We start from the raw sequence: 25,829 nt of genomic DNA, 5'->3' as shown, positions 1-25,829 counted from the left end.
TCTTTTGCCATTTGAGTTAGTCTATTTTTTAAGGTGTTGTTTTCTTCAGTGTATTTTTCAGTATTTTTTTGGGTCTCCTTTAGCAAGTCATTGACTTGTTTTTCATGGTTTTCTCGCATCCTTCTTATTTCTCTTCCCAATTTTTCCTCTACTTCTCTAACTTGCTTTTCCAAATCCTTTTTGAGTTCTTCTATGGTCTGGGGCCAGTTCATGTTTTTCTTGGAGGCTTTTGTTGTAGGCTCTATGACTTTGTTGTCTTCTTTAGGTTGTATGTTTTGGTCTTCTTTGTCACCAAAGAAAGAATCCAAAGTCTGAGACTGAATCTGGGCGCGTTTTCGCGTCCTGGCCATATTCCCAACTAACTAACTTGACCCTTGAGTTTTTCAGTGGGGTATGACTGCTTGTAGATTACAGAGTTCTATGTTCTACGTTTGGGGGGGAGGTGCCAGCTCTGTCAGAGCCGCACTCCTCCTTCCCCAAGGACCCCCAGTCCAGACTGGGCTCAGATCTTCGGCAGGCTGTGCACCCCTGCTACGATCCGCCACTTAATTCCTCCCACCAGGTGGGCCTGGAGCCGGAAGTAACAACCGCTGTAGCTGCCCCACCTCCGCTGCCCCGGGGGCTGGAAGCCGAACCGCGAACTCCTTCCACTCCCACAGCTTTTCCCACTAACCTTCTCCGCAGTCTTTGGTGTTTGTGGGTCGAGGGGTCTGGTAACTGCCGCAGCTCACATATTCAGGGCGCTAGGGCCCCCTCCGCCCGGCTTCCGGTCTGGATCGTCCACGCCGCTCAGGCTGGGCTCTGCTCCACTCCGTTCCCAGCTCCCAGCTCCCAGCTCCCAGCTCCGTGTGGAATAGAGCTCACCCAGAGACCATCCGGGCTGTCCTGGGCTGGAGCCCTGCTTCCCTCTGCTGTTCTGTGGGTTCTGCCGTTCTAGAATTGGTTCAGAGCCATTTTTATAGGTTTTTGGAGGGACTTGGGTACGGAGCTCACTCTAGTCCGTGCTTACCAGCCGCCATCTTGGCTCCGCCCCTCCATTTGCCCAATTTTACTTTATAAGAAATTGTTCTCTTCAGTGATTTTTTTTGTCATTTTGCCATTTGTATTTTTAAAATAATTAGTCAATTTTTCTTCTGCCTCTCTAATTACTTCTTGAGCTCTTCCAAGAATTCTTTTTGGCCATGAGACCAGTTCATATTCCCTTTTGAGATTTCAGATGTGGGTATAGTGTCAATGCTGTCCTCTTCTGAATTCATATTTTGATCTTCCTTGTCCCCATAATGAAATTCTGTGGTCTTTACTTTTCTAGTCTGCTTCTTATTCATTGTGCTTGCCTTTTTCCCGTCTTTTAAAGTTAATCTCTGCTTCCGGGGTAGAAGGGGCTCTGTTCCCCACCTCTTGTGATGGGAGCTAGGGTTGTTACTGGCTTTGTGTGCTGCAGCCTCTGGTTCTGTCAGTGAAAAGCTATATATATAATGTTGCTGCTCATCAGATGCTGAGCTGAAGCTAGGTCTTGTGTGACAAGGCCAGGTCTTTCTGATTTTCCCCAGGATTACACTGAATCTCATAGCATGATGTGTGGGGGAGGGGGTGGTCTGGCCCCTGGAAGTCACCTTCTCCCCTAGGGCTGGATAGGTTTATCCACTGGTGGACACTGGCACTGGTATCTGCCAATTCCCCTGGCTTTGCAGAGGCATGCCTGGGGTCCTGGGGTTGGTTTTTGCCAGCTCCACCCCCCTGGGGCTCAGGGTCTCCTACTGGTCTGCTGAGATGGGGCTTGTTGGAATGACTCTGATCCTGCCTTTCACCCCTTTAGCCGCCATAGGAGGGACAATCCCTTTGATCTCTTTAGCCTTTCGAGATAAAAGAATGCTGCTGTACTCCCAGGATCCACTATTCCAGGATTTTTACTGAGGCAATATTTTCTAGGTTTTTCAAGGTTAATAAGGGGGGAATGAGAACACATGCTTTGCCATCATGGCTCCCAGAAGTTCAAATATGTGACTTGTCTGTGGGCTGATAGCCCCAGGAGTAGCTGCTGCTTCAGCTGCAGGCCCTGCTCTTCTGTCTGTTCTGAGAAACCACCCCCGTCCTGTGCTGAGAGCTTTGGCAATCATTACTGCTACCGGTGATTGAGTTGTCCGTGGGCCAGGCTCACTTCTACTCCACTATGACCGAGTCTGAGTTGATGTAGCCTGAGCACTCTGTGATCTCTGAGCCAGGTGCAACAGATACTTCCTGTCGATCTTCCCAGCCTGTCCTGGGGTGGAAATCCACCACATTGTATCTCCTAATGAATTCCACCTCCTCAAATTTTGTTCAAACTCACTTCTTAGAGGGACCCAGCAGAATTTATGAGAGAGCTCTGGTGAGTTGCTACTTTCACTTCACCATCTTGGCTCTGCCCCTTCCTATGAGTTTTCCTCTTCTGACATCTTTCAGCAGGTAATCAGTGGATTCTTTTCATTTCTATTTTACCTTCTAATTCTAGAATATTGGGACAGTTTTCCTTGACCATTTGCTGAAAAGTAATGTCTAGGCTTTTTTTTTGATAATGGCTTTCAGGTAATACAATAATTTTAAAATTATCTCTCCTAGATCTATTTTCCAAGTCAGTTATTTTTCCAGTGAGATATTTCACATGTCCTCTATTTTTTCATTCTTTTAGTTTGGTTTTATTATTTCTTGATTTCTCATAAAGTCATTAGCTTCTGTTTGCTCCATTCTAATTTTTAAGGAATTATTTTCTTCAGTGATCATTTGGACCTCCTTTTCCATTTGGCCAATTCTGCTTTTCAAGGCATTCTTCTCCTCCTTGGCTTTTTGGATGTCTTTTACCATTTGGGTTAGTTAGTCTATTTTGAGGTGTAATATCCTTCAGTATTTTGGGGGGTCTACTTTAGCAAGCTGTTGACTCATTTTTCATTATTTTCTTGCATCACTCCCATTTCTCTTCTCATTTTTTCTTCTATTTCTCTTATTTGATTTTCAAAATCCTTTTCGAGTTCTTTTATGGTCTGAGACCAATTCCTATTTTTCTTAGCAGGAGCTTTGACTTTGTTGTCTTCTTCTGGTTATATGTTTTGATCTTCTTTGTCACCAAAGTAAGTTCTATATTTTGAGATTTCCCCCACTGTTTACTCATTTCCCAGCCAATTACTTGGCTTTTTAACTCTTTATTAAGGTTGGACCCTGCTTCCAGTGTAGAGGGTGCACTGCCCAAAGGTTCAGAGGTTTTGTGTAGCTACTTTCAGAGACACTTCTAGGGACCTGTACATTTTCAATTTATCCAAAGTTGTATGATCAACAGAGAAGAGTTTACCCTTTTCCTGGTCTGTGCTCTGGTCTCTGAGTGACCACAGACACTCTTTTCTGCCTGGAAACTATGGGGAGGATTCTCTGTCCATGGCTGACACAAGCTCCACCATGCCAGCACTCATCCTCTCCCCAGGAATGCCACTCAAGATTGTGAACCAGATCTAGGCATGGGCAAAGCAAGAGAATCCTGCCTGAGCTGCAGCAAAGAGATCCCTGCGATCCCTCTCTGATCAGCTGCTCATTCCTCCCACCATCTGTGGGAGGAGAGCTCCAGAAGCAACCACTGCTACTGCTGCCAATCTGGGGCTGGGGCTGAGTGGCACTCTACTCTCACTGAGGTCCAACAATCCTTTCCTAGTGACCTTCTAAGTTGTCTTTCGCATTTGTGAATTGACAAGTCTGGAAACCATCACAGCTAACAGTGATTCAGTCCCCTGAGGCCTGCTCCAAGTTTGCTAGTGTTGGTCTGTGCTGGTGTGGCCCATGCTGGATTACATTCCTCTCTCAGTGTGGTTCAACAGACCTTTCTTGTCAACCTTTCAGGTTGTCTTAGGCTGGACATTTTTTCACTCTATCATTTTGTTGGTTCTGCTATTCTAGAATTTTTTAAAGTCTTTTTTTACAGGTATTTGCAGAGGCTTGGGGGAGATCTCAAGCAAGTCCCTGCTTTTACTCTGCCATCTTCAATCCCCCCAATAACTCATTTCAATGGATTCATCTTCCTACTGATGATTGTTATTCCTAATAATTCAATTCACAGTTCATCTCATCTTGTCCAAGCCCTTCAATAAATCACCTTTAAAGTCTCTCTCCTAAGTATTCAAGGCCTTTCTCTAAGTCCTGAAGTATTTCATGGATAGCAGTGGAGCATTTCACCTGCCCACGCACCATCTTTATTCTTACTATATGGCCAGGCTGCTACTCTTTCTAATCACACATTTCCTAAGAAATTATTCATGACATTTTTTGCAAGATAGTATAGTATTTATGCATAATATTTCAGAGAGTATGAAAGTACAGCTATCCATTGCTTTTTGGGTCACCTATCATTTCACTTCAGATGCCAGGGATTTATGTGATTTATGGAAATTTGGCCTTACCAAAACAATAGTTCAATACTTCATTAGACCTTTGATCTCATCAATGTGGGTAGTCTCATCCTGTACAACTGTTGTTCATATCTCCCTTAAATTCACCAGAGGAGTCCAACCCAATATACTGGGTGGTCTCCTCACATTTTCTTGACATGATGAGAATAATCATTCTGACTCTAGAACTGGAAACTTTTGAAGTATAACTATAACTTTATTCTCTCCCTCTGATTTAGTGGTTCTCTCAGAATCCCCATTTAAAGAGACCACCCAGGCTATTTCTTTCCAAGGTACACTGCAGGCTCTCTCTTCCAGTCCCCAGCTCTGGTTACCTTTGTCCTCACCCCAGTCCCATTTTTATCTTATTTCTCTATGTTATCTTTTGTCATCAGAATATAAACTCCCTGAGGTCAGAGACTTTCTTTCTACTTGTATTTGTATTCCCAACCCTTAGCACAATGCCTGGCGCACAGTATTGGATGAATTGTAATTAACTCTCTGACTGATCAAAGGAAGGCATAAGCTGTCCATCTCTTGCTTTCAACATATAATCATTTTATGTTCTTTGAGATTCAGGCATTTAATTAATGATATCCTTTATATCACTTCTGTTATGTAATTTCTAAACTGTGACATGCCTTAGCCTGCCCTCACTTCAAATGCCACAAAACAGCTAGGCAATGTCATGGAAAGTAAATTGAAACTGGAGTCAGGAAGACCTGAGTTCAAATCCTTCCACAAATAAGATTTTTTTTAAACTTCAGTTTCCTTATCTGTAAAACAACAGCAATGATATACCACTTATAGACTACCATCAAAAAAAAAAAAACTTTGTAAATCTTATGGTGATGAAATATTAATTCCTGCAGCAGCTGCTGCTACTAAGAATATGAACGTTAGTTTTGACATGACTAAGTAAAAAGAATCAGCTGTCTAAACACTTTCTCCCCTAGAGTAGAGGGGAGACATCACAGTAACCTAGCAATTCCTTCCAGAAGCCAGTTTCAGATCTAGTTGGAGAGAAGAAGTTCTTTACAATTCATGTTAATTGGCTCTTCAACAATCCATTTAAAGGTGGGTGAGTCAATAGTACATGTAGTGACGCATCTGCAAAGTGTGGAAGGGGCATTTATATAGTACCTACTATGTGCCAGGCATTAGGCTAAGCACTTTTTAAAAACAAATATTATCTCATTTGATCTTTACAGCCACACTACAAGATACTACAAGCTAGGAGCCATCATTTCCCTTTTACAATTGAGGAAACTGAAGCAAACAAAAAGTAAGTGACTTGCCTATGGTCATGTAGCTAGCAAGTATCTGATACTAACTTTGATTTCAAGTCTTCCTGACTCCAGATCCAGAATTCAACTGCACCACTGGGTGCCTCATAACAAACTCAAGCGTGATTTCATGTTTCTCCTGTCTTCTACATCGCATTCGTTTGGACATTGGCTGATTTTGGTTTGTTTTTTCATTGAAAGGAAGTGGACTTATATCAGTGAGAGACTTAAATATTCCGTTATACGAATTATTTCCTTGGAGGTATAACCTGCTTTTACTGCTGATCTGTTTTAAATCTGTGCTGAATAAAGACAGAGTTTTTAGGTTTTCTTCTGTCAACAGAGCAAATGAGCATTCTATCTTCATGCCACAGGATACAGAACTGGAAGGAGGAATCACCTAATCCATTTTCCTCATTTCATAAATAAACAAAAAATACAGTTTAGTTCTGTGAAGACTAAATGACTTGCATAGGAACAGAGAATTTGCATCAGGATGTACCTTTGAATCATAAAGGCCATGATCCTTATTTTTCATATAACAAAACAGAAGCCTATGGAGGTAAAATGAAGTTCCCAGGGTCATATAAGCAGCAAGTGATAATGATGGGAATTGACTTCCCATGTCATGTGTTTTCCACCATATAATGCTTTCTTTCACATTTAGAGAATGTTTGAGCTGGAAAATCCTAGTCTAAATTTGCTAACATTTCCCCCACGTTGATATATAAGCTATGCCAGAACCTTTTTGTTACTGTGGTTTGTCCTTTTGCAAAGAGGACCAATGACATCGTGGGGTGATGACTGCCACATGAATTGGATTTAAGTGAGGCAGAGTTGCACAAAGTTGTCAGCCTCACTCTCTTTTCCAGTCATTGCAGTTCAGTTCCAAAACAAAAGTCAGGGTAAATGGTGATGGCCCAGCAATCAGTGGATGACCTTGATGTTTTCTGTGTCTCTTCAAACTCTAAGCATGCCATAGCACCAATTTCATCTGCCTTCATGACCATTGGAACAAAGCATTCTTATTTGCCCATTCAGCTGGGGAAAGTCTTCACATTCTTGGGGTAGACATTGCACTAACTCACTGTCAGGTTTGAGGACTCTCGAGTACCCTCAGGCTGGCTTAAACCATGTGCCAAAACAGTTTTACTGGGGTGTGGCCACTGCCTGTATACAGCTTCTTAGAGCTTCAGGTGTGAGTTGGGTGAGAGGGGGACACCAAAGGTGAATGAGCACCCCTAAAATGTGCTTGGCAATTCCTTTCTCTAAGATGCTAGTCCTCTCCAACCACCCCATACACCCAGAAATTAGTAACAGCAGACGGGTCTATGTTAAGTCACTACAGAGTGAAGGATGCCTGAATAAGCTTTCTAATAAAAATAACAATTGTCATTTACTTAGGGGTTTAAAGTTTTCAAAAATTTGAAGGTTAGCTTCCTTCAAACATAACCTAGATGCCAAACCCTCTATGAGCTCTTCCTGATCCTCCCAAGCATTGGTGCACGCTTTCCTCCAAAATTATTTTGAATTTAATTTATTTATAATTTGTGTTTACTTTTAACATACTGTTTCCTCCCAATAGCAAGTAAGGTCCTAAAGAGGAGAGTGAAAGGAACCAAGGCCACAAGTGGAGGCACTGGTATTGGCAAGTATGATAAAGAGGCCTTACTCTTCCTTTAAAGCTGGAAAAAAGGAGGAGAGAACGGGGGAGATGTTGAGAGCTTTGTAGCATAAAATTAAGAAGAAGGAGTTTATGGAGGATAAAAAATACCATCCTAGCTATCCCGTAATATGGGTCATTTGTCATATCTTAAGTCAATAAGCTATTGCTTCATCTTGGTGTAGAAGTGGTCTTCAGGTCGTGAACACTAAGCCCTAGCTACAAAGGCTCTGGCAGGCCTTAAAGTACTGTGAAAAGGATTCAAATACAAGCTCAGCAATGAATATACAGTCTATCCTCAAAGATTGGCCACAAGGTGATTGATTGATTGGTTTTGCCATTTGTCTTGTTTTGATAATAGTCATTCATTAACCCATCCACTAACACGTAGGTTCTTAACTTGGGTCAACAGACATCCAAGTGATCTCTGGATACTTTTCAGGGAAATAAACACTTCCCTACAATAATTTCCTTTGTAATCCTATATATTTTATTTTATGCATTTAAAAAGATATTTTAAGAAGGGTTATATGACCTTTGCTAGATAGACAAAGGGGTCAATTACACCCTCCCCTTGCCACACACACAAAGGCTAAGAGCCCTTGCATTAAAGGGTAGGCTGTGGAGGTGACAGAATGGGAGCTATGACCAGCAGCAGCAGAAGAAAATTCTCACATGACTGAAATTTCAGATTCTTGAAGTAATGAAATCTGGAAAACAGTGCTAGGTTCTCAACATTGGCTGTGACAGCAGCAAAAGCAACAATTCTAGGGATCTGGGGTGCCTAAGTCAATAGGAAACGTTAGATCCACCTAGAATTTCACTTCTCTGCATCTGATCAGAAATCTTAGGCACCTGGAGACCTATAGGTATCTGCTAATTAACATGACTAGTATTTAATGTAGCTGTCCTGAGGATTCTTTAGGAAGAATATTTTATTATAGGGTCACTGTTTTTATTACAAAAGGAACAGTACTTTGGAGGATATGAAATTTTTCTTACTGAATTCATTAACATTAAGGTAAGTGTCCTTTGAGTATTCTTAGATCAAAAACAACAATCTTCTGAAATAAAGTAAAGCTCACTTGTAATAAAATACATAACTACCCTAATAGAATGGTGTGAATGCCCTTTTCTCCAGGGTGTTGAGATCCAAAAACAGATCAAATTAAGATCAGGGTTTGTAATATGGTGCCTCTCTATTTGAATTTTCTGAAAGATTTTGAGTAAGAAATGTTAGTTCTCTTATTGAAACAGACAGCTGTTTCTCTAGCTTAGTAGGCATTTAAGATGATTCCTGTTCAGCTACAAATATTGATCTGTATAATTTATTTAGAGAGAGAATGATCAATGAAAGAAAGACTATTGTTTTATGTGAAACAACAATCTCTAGAGTCAGTGGGTAGAGCTTCCAAGTAGCCAGGTTAAAATGTCTGGCCCACGGATTGATTTTTGAGGGATGATAAACAGTTACTCCTGCTGGTGATTTCTTGACTGTACATGGAACCTAATGACCTGGATTTATAAAATAAACACAAGAGGAAAGGAATGACTTGAATGGAAAATAGGATCTAAATGAAAGATAAATTGAGCTTATTACATGCAATGTAGTGAGACTGTAATTTATATTTTAAAGCAAGGCTTTGAAGAGGTTAACAAAACTTTAGCCTAATAATCAATTAACAGGTGATACTCAGTGACAATGACAGAATAATTGTCATTTTTTTATAACAAGGTATGCTTTAATCTTGGTCCTGCAAAGAAAACAAACATTTGGGGGAGTAAATTAGAGCTAACATCAAGCAGCTGCAATACAATTCTGCATGGAAATATGTCTACTAGCTATTCAAACCATGAATTAAAGGACAACCATGTGACCTTCTTTTTCCTCTATGTACTTTCCTTCTTCCCTCAGCCCAGGAAAGGTGGCAATTAACATGTAGCTTCTACTGAAGAAAATATTAGAGCATTTCACTCTTTATTATGGCACACTTAATAATCGTTGGAATCACCAAGCTAGAAAGATCACTGGAGGTGAGTGGTATTTCCAAAGTTGAAAAGCCACAAGTTCTTCCTAATCATACAATCATAAAGTTAGATCTGGAAAGGATCATTGAGTCTGTATTCACTAATGAGGTCACTGCCGTAAAGACAAACTTTTCCTACCCTTCGAAGCAGTTAGAATTATTTTTCAAATGTGATTTCTTAACTGTCATTTTAGACATTGTCTTCCTGTTATGGTATGAATAAAATATGAATGCATCAACAAATTTAAGTTGATTTTCTTTGAAAATGTGCTAAAGAAATAGAATTTTGATTTCTGAAAGAAATATATCATCCAAATAATAAATGCACAGTGTGATTGTTTAGCTTACACAGTTTCTCTTTGCTATTCAGTCATTTTCTGTTGTGTTCAACTCTATGAACCCATTTGGGGTTTTCTTGGTGAAGATAATAGAGTGGTTTGCCATTTCTTTCTCCAGCTCATTTTACAGACAAGAAAACTGAGGCAAACAAGATTAAATAACTTGCTGAGGGTCCTACAGCTTGTAAATGTCAGAGGTCATATTTGAACTCAGAACTTCCTGATTCCAGGACCTAATACATTTATTATTATAAAGTAGAATACTTTAGTGAAACCACACGGTGATTTGGCTGGAAATGTTTCTTACTTTCCCTAACACACTTAGATAGTACACAATGGAGTAACTACAGAAATTAAACAAAATTGTTTTCTGAAAGGATAAGTGGGATTTGTCTTCACTCTGGGCACTACCCATATTGGCCTTCTCCTGAACAGTTGAATGATGTGCCTGAGTTAGATCCCCAACATGGCGGAATAGGAATGGTCAACAAATTGGAAAGGTGGAATTGATTGGTTCTTTTTGAAACTTCTGTATAAAGCTAAGATTTCATGAGTCCTTTATCTGGAGAGCCATTGGGGCACCGTACAAACAATTTCCATTTACCATTCACTGTCTTAATCCACAAACTGTTTTTTCATTGAACATATCATATTTCCAGACCATATCTTATGATTCTGAAGGGTCTTGTGCAAAGGAAACATTTCATCTTTTTTATGATGACAATTTTTTTGAAAGAATACTCAGCATTAAACAACTCTGTCCATCATCTGAAACTTATTACCTATCTGACCTTGGGCAAGTCACCTCACTGTCTGGGTCTCAGTTTACTCATTTGTCAAAAGAGGTGGATGGCAAGATATCTGAGGTTCTTTATAGCTTTGAACCATATGATCATAGTATCTTAAGTAAAATAATAAAATTTCAGAATCTCTTTAATATTATAACTGAAATAAAGAAAAGAAATACTTCACAAAAAGTACTTTGACTTACAGAAATATGTATTTTAGATGCAACCTGTACCTCAGGGTACTCCGAGCCTTGAGCTCACATGGACTGGATCTAATCCTCAGGGTTTCTACAAAAGGTCAATATGCTTTTGGCTTATTATGTCTAACTGGAGTTTATTCCAAGGAAATCTCCAAATATAAAATCTAATAATGATAATTTCTAATAGCACTTTATGGTTTGCAAAGTATTTTACAAGTATTAACACATTTTATCATCACAACAACTCTGGGAAGTAGGTGCTATTTTTAGTTCTATTTTACAGATGAGCAAACCGAGGCAGATGGAGGATAAATGTATCCCTAAAGGTCAACCAGCCAATAAATATCTAAAGAGGGGTTCAATGCAGGTATTCCTAATTCCAAGTCCTGCAACTCTATCTACTGTGCGTCTTAGCTACTTAATATAATGTAGTTCTTGAGGAAGTCTCCTCAGAAATAGAAAGTGTCCCCTTCTCAACTTCTACTCAGAAAAAGAAATCAATCTTTCTCTCTCTCTCTCTCTCTCTCTCTCTCTCTCTCTCTCTCTCTCTCTCTCTCTCTCTCTCTCCTGTCTCTCTTTCTCTTTCCTCTCTCCCTCCTTCTATGATCATCCCTTACTTTACATATATTATACAGAGAGATAACTGTATATCTATGTGTGTATATATGATATATATATATATATGTGTAGAAAGACAGATAGATACATGGATAGATATGTTGTCTACAAATATGTCTGCATATTGTGCTAGTAATACAGAACATTCAGGTTATGTTTTCCAAATCAATATCTATAAAAGGTTAGGCTTTGACTCACCAGAAAAACAAATATGACATTTACTATAAGATAGATTCATGTATACAAGTTTATGGTCACAACAATATTTAAGTATTTCCTAATTCTATTTCTTGACACTTACTTTGTGACCCATGATATTAATGACTACATCTAGATGAAAATGATATTTCTCTGCTTGAGCCATGTTTTTTCTTCAACTGAGAACAAACTAGAGTTTGATTTAGAGTTTCAACACTGGATTGGGTTATAGATGATAGACTCTTCTATCAATTTTCAGAATATGTAGGTAATAAAAAAAAAAAATATATATATATATATATAAATGCAAAATACCAATTTAAAAGGCTCATCAATTACCTGCTTCGAATACAATAAAAAGGAGCTATCAACTCAACATTTATATATTTTCATTTGTAGTCACATTTTATGCATTGCATCATACTGTCAAAATAAAGCTAAAATAAAATAAAGTTAAAATTGGAAACTTGAAGGACAGAGCCAAGATGGTGAAATAGAGAAAGCACTCAGCTAAACTCTCCCAACATTCTATTCCAAACAACTTTAAAATTATGCCTCAAATCAAATTCTAGAGGGGCAGAGCCAACAAAAGGTCAGAATAAGACATTTTTTCCAGTGAAAGACAATTTATTAAGTTGGAAAGAGGTTAAACCTGTTACATAGGAGTGGAGGATGACCCGAAGGACAAGTGGATTAAACTCCAGTGTGGGACTGGATGGTAGAGACAGAAAAAGCAGCTGCTGTAAGAGCTCTCAAACCAGAAATGGGAAGGGGACCTGGCAACTGGTCTGAAAGAGTTTACTACTCTCTTTGTCTGTGCTATGGTCTGTGGATAACCAGAAGTACTCTTTTCTACCCTCCAACTGTGACCAAGGACTCTATTCTCCTATGGCCACAGGCTTTGATGTGCTAGTACTTCCTACCATGCTGGGACTGCAATCAAGGACTGCAACTCAGATCCTTCCATGGGCAATGCTAACAGGGTCCTACAGTTAGTACCCCCTGATATCTCTTTCTGACTAATTGTATGACCCCCTTCCAGTCTGTAGGCTAAAAATTCTGGAAATTGCCACTGCCAATTCAGTTGCCCCTAAAGCTTGCTGCTGGCTCTCAGGAAAATGGTCTGCTGCTGTCTTAATATGGCCTGGCCTGGACTGGACTGTGCTCCAACCTCACCCCAGAGCAAGGGACTTTTTATACTAACCCTCTAAGTAGTTTTGGGATGGAAAATTGTTACACTCCATCCTTTTGTAGGTTCTATAACAGCAGGATTCATTTATTCATTCACAACAGGCTATTTTAAGTTGTTTGGAAGGCCATTTGGGAGACAGCAATTGAGTCCCTGCCTCCTCTATACCATCTTGGCTCTGCACCTCCACTCCACTCCCACCTCTGGTCCTTTCATCAGGAGTAATTGAAAATCCTCTATTTCACTGACTATCCATTTTTTCCTGTTTTAGGATTATACTCAGTTTTTCTGGGTAGTTATTCTTGCTTATAATCCCAGCTCTTTAGACTCCCAGAATATTATATTCCAAGTCCTCTACTTATTTAAAGTGATAATTGCTAAAGAATGAGTGATGCTGACTGGAGCTACACAGCATTTAAATGGTTACTTTTTGCCTACTTGAAGTATTTTCCTTCTGACATGGTAGCTCTGGAATTTGGTGATAATAGTACTGGAAATTTTCCTTTTGGTCTCTCTTTCAGGTGGCAATTGGTGGATCTTTTAGTTTCTATTTTATCCTCCAATTCTAGGATAGAGAAACCTCATTTTTCAATCCAATTTCTTTATTTTGAAATTTATATTAAAGTTAGATTCTATTCCCAGCATGGTGGGGGTTAAGAACAGCATTTCAAGTGTGCAGCTTTTTCTTACTGCTGTTTTCTGAGTTAGTTCTGGGGTTTTGGAAGTTTTCAGTGCTTCCAAAATTGTGTGATCTGGGGAGAGGTGTGGTTATTGCGCTCCTTGTCTATACTTTGGTTCTCATTCAGGAAGGGTCCTTGATCTTTTGGAAGTGATATTTTTCCTCAGGGCCCTTGATCCCTTGTGACTAAAAGTGCCCATCAGGGGTTCCTCCCTCTTCATTGATCGTACTCTCTCTGTCATTAAACTATCACTCAAACAATGGAGGTAGTTTTTAGGTAATTATCACGCAGGTAAAGGCAGTGGAGTTACCAAACAAATGGAACTAGCTATTCTCATATCCAGTGCCACCTCCACCTCAGTAGCAGAGCCGAACTTTAAAAGTCAAGAAATAGGCTGGAAAAGTGAATGAACGTGAACAACAACAGAAAAATAAACTTGATCATAGAAAATTACTATGTGACAGAGAAGATCAAAACACAAACTCAGAAATGTATAAAATTAATGTATCCAAAGTTTCAAAGAAATATGTTAATTGTTTTCAGACTCATAAAGAATTCTGGAAAACTTCAAAATGAATTTTAAAAATCAAAGAAGAAAGATAAAGAAAAATGGCAAAATAAATAAAAGTCATGCAAGAAAACAATGAAAAGAGAGCCAATAGTTTGGTAAAGGAGGCACAAAAATGCTGAAGAAAATAACACCTTAAAAAACAGAATAGATTGAATGGTAATAGAGGCACAAAAATCCACTAACAAGAAGAACTCTATCAAAAGTAGAATTGGTCCAATGGGAAAAAATGTACAAAAATTCATTCAAGAGAAGTACTGCTTTAAAATTAGAATTGGACAAATGGAAAAGGAGGTATAAATGAAGAAAAATGAAGAAAATAATTCCTTACAAATTAGAATTGGACAAGTGGAAGCTAATGTCTTACCCAGACATCAAGAAACAATCAAAATCAAAAGAATGAAAAAACAAAGCAACTCATTGGTAAAACATCTGACCTGGAAAATAGATTGAGGATTGAGATCCTGCTCCACTGTACTTCATGAAAGGCATGATGAAAAACAAACAAACAAAGAAAAAACACAAAGAACCTAGACGTCATCTTTTAAGAAATTATCAAGAAATATTCTCCAATATTGAAGGAATATTGAATATTCTCCAATAATCAAGGAGTGCCCCAATATTCTAGAACCAGAAGATAAAATAGTCTTTGAAAAAAATCATTGATCATTTCCTGAAGGAAAAAAAAAGATCACCAAATGAAAACTAGTAATGTTATAGGCAAATGGCAGAGCTACCAGGTCAAGAAAAAAAATACTGCAAGCAGCTAAAAAGAAACAATTAAAATATCATGGAGCCACAGTCAGAATAACACAAGATTTTGCAGCTTCTGTCTTAAATGATTGGAGGGCTTGGCATATGATATTCCAAAAGTCAAAGGAACATTACAACCAAGAATCATTGAAACAGCAAAACGGTATAATCTCTCATGGAGGAAAAGAGATATTCAATGAAATAGAGGATTATTCAAACATTCCTTATGAAAATACCACAGCTGAATCAAAAATTTCACTTTCAAATACAAGACTTATGAGAAGCATAAAAAAAGGTAAACAGGAAAGAGAAACCATAAGAGATTCAATAAGATTAAATTATTGACATTTTTGCATGGGAAAATGATATGTGTACTTCCTAAGAACTTTATAATTTTTAGGGCCATTAGAAAGAGTGTACATAAACAGAGGCATGAGTTCAATATGATGGGAAGATACCTAAAATAATAAAATTAATGGGTGAGAAAGATGAATGTACTGGGAGAAGGAAAAAAGGGAGAGATAGAGTGGGGGGTAAATTATCTGGCATAAAAGAAGTGCAAAAGAACTTTTACACTGGAGGAGGATATGGGGGTAATGGAGGGGAGTGACTGAACCTTATTTTCATCAGCATTGGCCCAAATAGGGAACAACATACATGTTCAGTTGGGTATAGAAAACTATCTTAGCTTACATGAAAGTAGAAAGGGAAGGGGAGAACAGAGAAGGTGGGGTGATGATAGAAGGAATTCAACTGTTCTGGACAGCAATTTGGAACTATATCCCAAATGCTATAAAATACTGCATGCCTTTTGTTCCAGCAATACCACGACTAGTTCTATATAATAAAGAGATCCAAAAGAAGTAAAAGGACTTACATGTACAAAAATATTTATAATTATAATTATATAACATATAGATTATATTACATAATATATTATAATATATCATTATAATAATTATTAATATATTATAATTTATAATATTTATAACAGATCTTTTCATGGTGGCAGATAATTGGAAATTGAGGGGATGCAAATCAATTGAGGAATGACTGAACAAATTGTGGTATAATATAGTGATAGAATACTATTGTACTGCAGGAAATAAAGACCAGGATGTTTTCCAAAAGGTCTAGAAAGACTTATGTGAACTGATGTAAAGTGAAATGAGCAGAACCAAGAGAACACTGTACACAATAACAGAAATATTTTACAATTACTGATCATCAATGACATAGTTATTCTCAGTAACATAATGATCCAAGACACTTCTTTAGGATTTGTGAAGAAAATGCTATCCATCTCCAGAGAAAGAACTAATAGAGTCTGATTGCAGATTGAATTATCCTTTAATTTTTTTTTAAATTTTCTGTTTTTGTTTGTGTTTTCTTTTACAACATGACTAATATGGAAACATTTTGTGTGATTGCACATGTAGATTCAATATCATAATGATTGCCTTTTCAAAGAAGAGTGAGGAAAGAGAGGTGGGAAGATAATTTACAATTCAAAATTAAAAGAAAACCAATGTTAAAAAATGTTTTATATATAATTGGAGAAAAATATTTTAAATCCCCTCTAAAAAAGCAAAACCAAAATAAAACAGAAATGAACAGAGAGTTTGACATTCTAATACAAGACTCAAGAGAACCATAAAAATGTGAAAATCCAACAGAAATCAGAAGGAACTCAATAAGGTGTTCTTTTTGTTTTGTTTTCAGCTTTCTGGGCCATTAGGTTGTACAGTGTATAGAGTGCCAGACATGGAGTCAGGAAGCCTCATCTCCCTGAGTTCAAATATAGCCTCAGACACTAGCCATGCAACCCTAATTGTAAAATAACCTGAAGAAAGAAATGGCAACCAACTACATTATCTTTGCCAAGAAAATCTCAAATGGGAGCCAAGATGGTGGATGAAGCAGTAAATCATTGTGTTTCTTTCCCATATTTGCTTCTGAATAACCATAAAATAGCACCCTAGAACAAATCCTGGAACAGCAGAGCCAGCAGAAAGATGGGATGGAGCAATCTTTTAGCACAGGAGACTTGTAGAATCAGCAAGAGAAGTCCACCTCGCATAGTTTACCTGTCAGATCTGTGGAGAAGGGAAGAATTTAAGACCAAACAAGAGATAGAGAACATTATGAAATGAAAAATGGATAATTTTGATTACATTAAATTAAAAAGGTTTTGCCCTTAAAAAATTTAATGCAATTGAGATTAGAAGGGAAGTAGAAAACTGGGAAATAATTTCTACAGCCAATATCATTGATAAAGGCTTCATTTCTAAAATATGTAAAGAACTGCATCAAATTTATAAGTACACAATTTTCCCATATTAATAAATGGTCAGAGGATATGAACAAGAAGTTTTCAGAGGAAGAAATGAAAGTACCTATAGTCATATGAAAAATGCAATAAATTACTATTGATTGGAGAAATGCAAATAAAAACAGCTCTGAGGTACCACCTCACACCTGTTAAAGTAGTTAATATGACAAAACAACAAAATCTTAATTACTGAAGAAGATGTGGGAAAATTGGAACACCAATGTATTGTTGGTGTGGTTGTGAACCGATCCAACCATTCTGGAGAACAATTTAGAACTGTGCCCAAAGGTTTATATTACAATTATGTAATTACATTATGTAATTATGTAATTTACATTACATATAATATAGTGAATAGAGCACAAGAATACATCAATTATAATAGAATGATCTTTAAAAATGTATGCAAGAAAGAAAGATGTCCTGGGAGAGGGGGACAGGAAGAGCAAGAATAGGGAAAATAATCTCACATAAATGTGGCATTCAAGGGAGGTGGAGCCAAGATGGCAGAGTAAAGGCAGAGACTGAGCTCTCCCTCAAAACCTCTCCAAATACCTGTAAGAATGACTCTAAACAAATACTAGAGCAGCAGAACCCACAAAAAGATGAAGTGAAACAAGTTTTCAGGCCAAGACAACTTTGGAAGGTGAACAGGAAAGGTGAATCAGGGTGAGAGAGGAGCCAAGCCATTGAAGACACTCCACAAAATAAATAACACAGTGCCTCAGGGCAATCATCAAACAGTAAAAATAAACAAGGGAAGGAGCAGAACAGGAGTCCTCCTGGAACAATCAGAAAAGATGTGAAGAAAAATCTCAGGACTAGGAAACACCTTCAGTCTAGGGACCATTAAACAATTAGCAGTAATCCCTGGAGTTGGTTATGTCAGGAGACTACCTCAGCCCCAGTCACAGGAGCCTTTTACCACTGGGACAGTGAGTTGGAGTTGAGCATCTGAGCCAGGGAAGATGGAGGGAACTTGCTAACAAGGAATGTCAGACCAACTATGCTACTGAGACATGGCCAGGGGGTGAGAAGGAACCAGCAGAGCCCTGTGAGTTCAGAAGCAGCGGGGTAGGGACTCTGCTGTCTATGGGCACTTACGGGAAGCTGAATGTTTGGGTTTGTGTTCTAGGTCAGAGAGAACTGAAGGAGGATCTCAGGCCAGAGGCACCACCCCCATACCACAGGACTAGAGGTGATTACAAACAATAAGCAATTTTAAAAAGTCACAGGCATAACAGAAATAATCTAACCATAGAGAGTTACTACGAGAATAGAGAAGATTAGGGTTCATTTTCAGAGGAGAATACTGAAGCAAATAAAAACCCTCTTCTACCCCAAAGAGTAATGACAAATGGTCACCTGCCCCCCAAAATTCACAGAACTTTAAAAAGACTAAAAATCAAATGAGAGAAATTGAGAGAAAACTAGAAACAACAACAACAGCAAACTAAAGTAAAATGAAATAAAATAAAAATAATAAAATATAAAAATAAATATAAATATAAATAAATACACAAATATAAACAATAAAAATAATAAAATAAAAACAAGATTATGAAAATAAAGTCAACCAATTATAAATGGAGATCCAGAATCTTAAGGGAGAAAATCACTCCTTGAAAATCAGAATTGGGCAAAAGGGAGCCCACAACTTTATAAGAGGTCAAGAAATAATAAAATAAAGCATAAAGAATAAAAAAGTAGAAGAAAATGTGAAACATCTCATAAGAAAAACTTAAATAGAGAACATACCAAGAAAAGAAAACATGAGTCGTTAGACTACCTGAAAGCTATGACCAAATAAAGATTCTTGATTTAATAATACAAGAAATAATTAAAGAAAATTGTCTTGAAGCATTAGAAAAAGAGGGTAAAGTAGGAATAGAAAACTCTTCCAATCACCACCTGAAAGAGATCCTGTGAGGAAAACCTGCAGAAATATTATAGTCAAATTCCAAAACCCCAGCTCAAGGATAAAATATGATAAGAACCAGAAAAAATTACAAATAGAAATGGCAAAATTAGAATCACACAACACTGAGCAGCAGCAAAACTAAAAATCTTCAGGTTTTGGAACACTATATAGCAAAGGGCAAAAGAAATGGATTTCTGGCCAAACATATCTTACCCAGCAAAGCTTAACATAATCCTGAATGAAAAAAAGGATATTTAATGAATTGTCAGACTTTCAGGACTTCATTTTCAAAAAAAAAAAAAAGCTGAACTTAATAGAAAATTTGATTTACAAGAGCCAAAAGAAGCATAAGATATATAGGAAAAACCAATTACAAGGGACTCAAGAAGGAAAATCTGTTTACCTTTTATATATGTAAAATTTCCTTAATATTGTAGAATTGAGGGTAAAATAGAAATAGAAATAATCTACTGATCACCTCCTGAAAGAGATCCCAAAATGAAAACTCCTAGGAATATTATAGCTAAATTCCAGAGTTCCCAGGTCAAGGAGGAAATATTGCAAGCAGCCAGAAAGAAACAATTCAAGTATCATTGAATCACAGTCAGAATAACACAAGATTTAGCAGCTTCTACATTAAAGAACAGAGGGCAAAGGAGCTAGAATTGCAACCAAAAATCACATATTCAACAAAACTGAGTGTAATCCTTCAGAGGAAAGAAAAAAAAAATATTCAATGAGATAGAGAACTTTCAAGCATTCTTCTTGAAAAGACCAGGGCTGAAGAGAAAATTTGACTTTCATATACCAGACTCAAGGGAAGCATAAAAACAGGAAAAGGAAACCACAAGGGACTTACTAAAGTTAAACTGTTTAGACTCCTATGTGGGAAGATAATATTTGTAACTCATAAGACCTTTCTCATTATTAGGGTAGTCAGAAGGAATATATATATATATATATATATATATATATATATACACACACATATACATATATATATATATATACATACATACATACACACACATATATGTGTGTGTGTGTATAGACAGAGGGCACAGGTGTAAATTGAATATGAAGGGATGACATCTAAAAAAAATAAAATTAAAGTGTGAAAAAGGAAATGTACTAGGAGAAAGAAAAGGAGAGGTTGAATTATGCCAATTGTCTCACAAAAAATGTAAGAAAATGCTTTTATAGTTGAGGAGATAAGGAAGAGGGAGAGTGAGTGAACCTTACTTTCCTCAGAATTGACTCAAAGAGGGAATTACATACACACTCAATTGGATATAGAAATCTACCTTACATTATGACAAAGTAGGAGGGAAAGAGAAGGAGGGGCAATAGAAGGAAGGGAAGATTGGGATAGGGGATAGTCAGAAGCTAAATCCTTTTGAGGAGGGACAAGGTGAAAAGAGTAAGAGAATAGAATAAATGGGGGGAAAGGATGGAGGGAAATACAGTTAGCACTAGTAACTGTGTAAAATAAAAAAAATGAAGCACATTTCTCTGTTAAAGGACTCACTTTTCTAACATATAAACAACTGATTCAAATTTATAAAAGTAAGAGCCATTTCCCAATTGATAAATGATCAAAAGACATGATAAGTTTTTAGATAAAGTAATCAAAACTATCTATAGCCATATGAAAGGATGCTCTAATTCACTATTACTTGGAGAAATGCAAATTAATACAATTCTAAGGCACTATCTCATACCTATTAGATTGGCTTAATAGGGCAGAAAAGGTAAATGACAAATGTTGGAGGGAATGTGAGAAAAATGACATTAATGCACTGTTGGTGGAATTGTGAAGTGATCCAACCATTCTGTAGAGTAATTTGGAACTATGCCCAAAGAGCTATAAAAGCAGGCATAGCTTTTGAACTAGCAATACCACTACTATGTCTGTATCCCAAAAGAGGTAAAAACCAAAAAGAAAAAGAAAAGGTGTACATGTACAAAAATAGTTATAGCAGCTCTTTTCTAGGGGTAAAGAACTAGAGACTGAGTGACTGCCCATCAATAGGGGTATGACTGAACATGTAGTATCTGATTATAATGTAATACTATTGTATTATAAGAAATGGGGACCAGGATGCTCTCAGAAAAACCTGGAAAGATTTGCATGAGCTAAAGCAAAATGAAATATACTGTGAAAAAGTAACAGCAATATTGCAAGATGATCAGTTGTGAATGACTTAGCTCTTCTCAGGATTACAATGATCCAAGAAAACTCTGGATTATGATGAAAAATGCTATCCATCCCCAGAGAAAGAATTGATGGTATCTGAATTCAGATTAAAGGTTTTTTTTTAATTTTTAAAGTTTTTTCTTGAGTTTTTTTTCCTATGTTTTCTTTCACAACCTGACAACTATGGATACATTTTGCATGACTACACATGTATAACCTATGTGTACAAAAATATTTACAGTAGCTCCTTTCTGGTGGCAAAGAATTGGAAATAGAGGGGATGCCCATCAGTTGGGAAATGGCTCAACAAGTTGTGGTCTATGAGTATGATAGAATGCTATTGTACTATACAAAACAATGAGCAGGATGCTCTCAGAAAAACCTAGAAAGACTTGCATGGACTGAAAATCAATGGGGAGATTGATAAAATTGAAAGTAATTTTTTTAAAAAATGAACTAATAAATAAAATTAGGAGCTGGCTTTTATTAAAAAAAAACATTGAAATAGATAATCCACTGGTTAATTTGATTAGAAAATTACCAATTTACCAATGTCAAAAATAAAAAAGGGTGAATGCACCACCAATAAAAATAAAATTATAGCAATTACAAGGAGTTATTTTGTCCAATTGTATGCCAGTATAACTGACATTCAAAAATGAAATGGATGAACCTGCATAATATAATTCTTATGAACTGCCTTGACTAACAGAAGAGGAAATAGACTTATTCACCTATCTTAGAAAAAGAAATTGAACAAGCCATCAATGAGCACCCTTAGAAAAAAAATTCCCAGGACTAGAAGTATTAACAAGTGAATTCCACCAAATTTTTTAAGGAACAGTTAAATCCAGTACTATATAAAATATCAGAAAAAATAGGTAATAAAAGAGTCTCATCACATTCCTTTTGTGATACAAAATGAGTTTATTTGTTTTTGGAAGCAATCAGGGTCAAGTAGCTTGCCCAGGGTCCCAAAGCTAGTATGTCTCAAGTGACTGAGGCCAAATTTGGACTCAGGTTCTCCTGTCTCCAATATGGTTTTGAAACCTAAACTGTGGAGAGCAACACTAGAAAAAGAAAACTATACACCAATTTCCTTGATGAATATCAATGGAAAAAATTAAATTGAATACTAGCAAGGAGGTTACTATAATACATCAAAATGATCATATACTATGACCAGGTGGGATTTATGAAAGTAATACAAAGCTCATCCAACATTAGGAAAACTTTCAATGTAATAAACCATACAAAAAAGCTACAAAAATGATATGATTACCTCAATAGATGCAGATAAGACTTTTGAGAAAATACAACACTCATTCAGATTTTTTTAAAATACTAGAAAGTATCTTCTTAAAATGATAAGCAGTCTCTATCTAAAACCATTATTTGTAATTGGGATGAACTTCAAAATTTCCAAATATTATTAGGAGTGCAGCAAGGATGTTTATCATCACTATTGTTCAATATTTTTTAGAAATGCTAGCAATATCAATAAGACAAAAAAAGAAACTTAAGGAATAATGGGTGATGAGGAAACAAAACTATCACTCTTTGCAGATGATATGATGGTATACTTGGAGAATCACAAAGAGTGAACTAAAAAAAGCTAGTTGAAATAATTAATTGCTTAACCATGTATATAAAATGTATATTATTTATATATAATTATACTTTAACATTCATTTTAATATCTTGAGTTCCAAATTATTTTTATGTCTCTAGCCCTTCCACCATCCACTGAGAAAGGGAGCAATATGACATCCGTTATGCATGTGACATCATTCAAAACATATTTCCATATTAACCATAGCTTAGATATATTTCTTTCAACAGTTAGGTGGCATGGTGGAGAGAGTATTGTGCCTGGAGTCTGAAAGACTGAAAATCAAATGCAACATAAAATATTTACTATTTATGTGAACCTGGACAATTCACTTTACCTGGGTTTCCTCAAATGTAAAATGGGGATGATTATAGCCCCTACCTCACAGGGTTGTTGTGAGGATCAAATGACTTAATGTTTGTAAAGTCTTTAGCACTGTCCCTGGTACATAGTAGGCAATGTAAACATTCTAATTAATGTTAGCTATTATTCTTTGTTACAAGGGAGGATTTTATAGATGGGGACTGAGAGTTATGTGAAGAGCTAGTAGCATAAGAAAAAAATAATCAATGAAACATTTTTTTCAAGAGGAAATGAAAGTTTGGAGGTAATGGGCTCACTCACCTAGTGTGAACTATGTATATTAACAAGAAAAAAATTCTCATACTTTCCACTCATTATTTGACAAATGTTTATTCACTTGTTACAAGACATTTTAGCAAAAAAGAAAAATAGAATCTTTTCATTATATTGCTTTCTTTCATAGTGGGTGCTTAATAAGTGTTTGTTGAATGAAACCATCATGTACCTGCCCTAAGGACTGATGAGCAATAACAAAAACAATGAAAAGGATAGTTATTTTAGTATTCATCATTCTGATGTTCGTATTAAAATCTTATAGATTCTATTTAGGGGAATAAAGCATGCACTTGAAGACATTTCCTAGCTCCTTCTAAAAAGAAAACTTTGGATATGAATTAGATATGCTTTTGTTGTTGTTGGGTTATTTTAGTCATGTCCAACTCTTTGTGTCCCGATTTGGGGTTTTCTTGGCAAAGAGACTGGAGTAGTTTGCCTTCTCCAGATCATTTGACAGATGAGGAACTGAGGCAAACAGGGTTACTGACCCAGAGTCATACAGCTAGCAAGTTTCTGAGAATGAAATCAAACGCATGAAGTCTCATTCCAAGCCCAATACTCTACCCACTATACCACCCAGCTGCCCCAGTAAGATATGTAGGACTTTTCAAAACTGATGGTGACACTGGCCAATTTCAGGGAGTCTGTAGCAACATTAAATTCACCCCATGCAAAAGCAATGTAGTTTTCTTAACACAAACTTGAATTTTCAAAGCAACAGAAAAAAATTATGAAACTAACCATTGCATAATACCTGTCTGCAATTGACTGGAAAGAGGTTATATTGGGTTTATTAAAACAATATATTTAGTAGTAGATAAGAGACCATTCACTCTACTTCTCAATATTGTTCTCATTGACTCATTGATGTTTCAAGGTAGCATGGGATGAAATTTATATATGGAGTCAGGAGATCTGGGTTCAAAAGCCATCTTTATCCCAAACTGTGTGAAAATGGGTTAGTTTCATAACCTCTTTGGGCTTAGTTTCTGCAGTTATGAAATAAGGGGGTCAGAGTATATGTTAGTAAATGAGATGTAGATATTACTTTGAATATATTTTCATTGTTTAGCCTCATAGCAGTCATATGAGGGGCATATTATGATGTTTATTTTACATGAGAAAAAGCCACAGCTCAGGAGAGTTTGTTGCCTTGCCCATGATCACACTGCTATACTCAGAGGCAGGTTTTCAAATGCAGATTTTTCTGACTTCAAGCATAGTACCCTTTCAGTAAACCACTATACTTATATGGCCTCTAAGAGTTTGTGGAAACTGTCACTGAATTCCACTCTCTGGGCAGCAGACATAATCTGCAGATTAACCAGGTACAATGATAATATTCCTCCTGCCTCCCTCCTTTTTTATTAATACATACCCTTAAAGAGATGAAATAGGTTCTTATTTATCATTTTTAGGTTCATGTGATACATCCAGTCCTGATTGGTTCCCTTATGAAGATTTTTGCTAGTTTTGTGAATAAAATTATAAAATCATATGTTGAGAGGATTAAATTCTCACTCGAATTATAGAGAAACCCTTGGTTCGTAACAGTTTATGCCAGCAAAAAGAAAACTCTGCTAAGTCCTGGCAAACTGGAAAGATTTCCAGTATATGCCCAGTGATGAATTCTCTGTTATCTGAGAATTGTTATCATCATAATACGTAACATTAATTATTGCTTTAAAGTTTATAAAGCATTTTATGTACAGCACTTTAATCCAATCTTCACAACAACCCCTTGAGGTTGATGGTATTTTTATAACTATTTTGTAGATGAGGAAATGGAGGTTGAGAAAAGCCAGGTAACTTGCCCAGGGTGACACAGCTGTTTTGTCTTAGGTAGAATCCAAACTCATCCCTTCCCAACACCAAGGCCAGCACTCTATCCACTGTATCAAGCAGCCTTTCATCACTCTATTAGATGGATGTGCCAGCAAACGACAAAGCTGAAGAGAGATTCTGATCTGTGTAGTGAAAGGAGCACACTGGTGAAATCTCAAATCCTCAAAGAAGTGAAGGACCTACAGGCAGGTGGCATTGCAGGCTATTTTTAAGTTCTGACCATTTTAAGCAAATGTCTGGGTGATCATTCAGCAAGCTGAAAAGAAAAGGCACAACTGAAAATCTTCAGAAATAGTCAGCCCTGATTATACTTTAATAGTTGAATGGATTTGTCATTCTCCTCTCTTTGGAAACTCCCGTAGTGAAGATCACAAGTCCCCTTCACCTTCACCCTCATTTTGGTTCTTACATTATGTTTTTCAAGATTAATAATATTTTTAATTATAATTTCCTTACAATAGAAGAGAACTAGCAGAGAACCAAGCACATAAGAAGGCTTATGCATTGACAACTCCATTGGTTTTCATGAATCCTCAGGTCCAACTCCATGCTCACTTGGTAGGATGCCC

Source organism: Trichosurus vulpecula, chromosome 6 (assembly GCF_011100635.1).
Source record: "Trichosurus vulpecula isolate mTriVul1 chromosome 6, mTriVul1.pri, whole genome shotgun sequence".
NCBI lineage: Eukaryota > Metazoa > Chordata > Mammalia > Diprotodontia > Phalangeridae > Trichosurus > Trichosurus vulpecula.
This window is presented reverse-complemented; position numbering follows the sequence as displayed.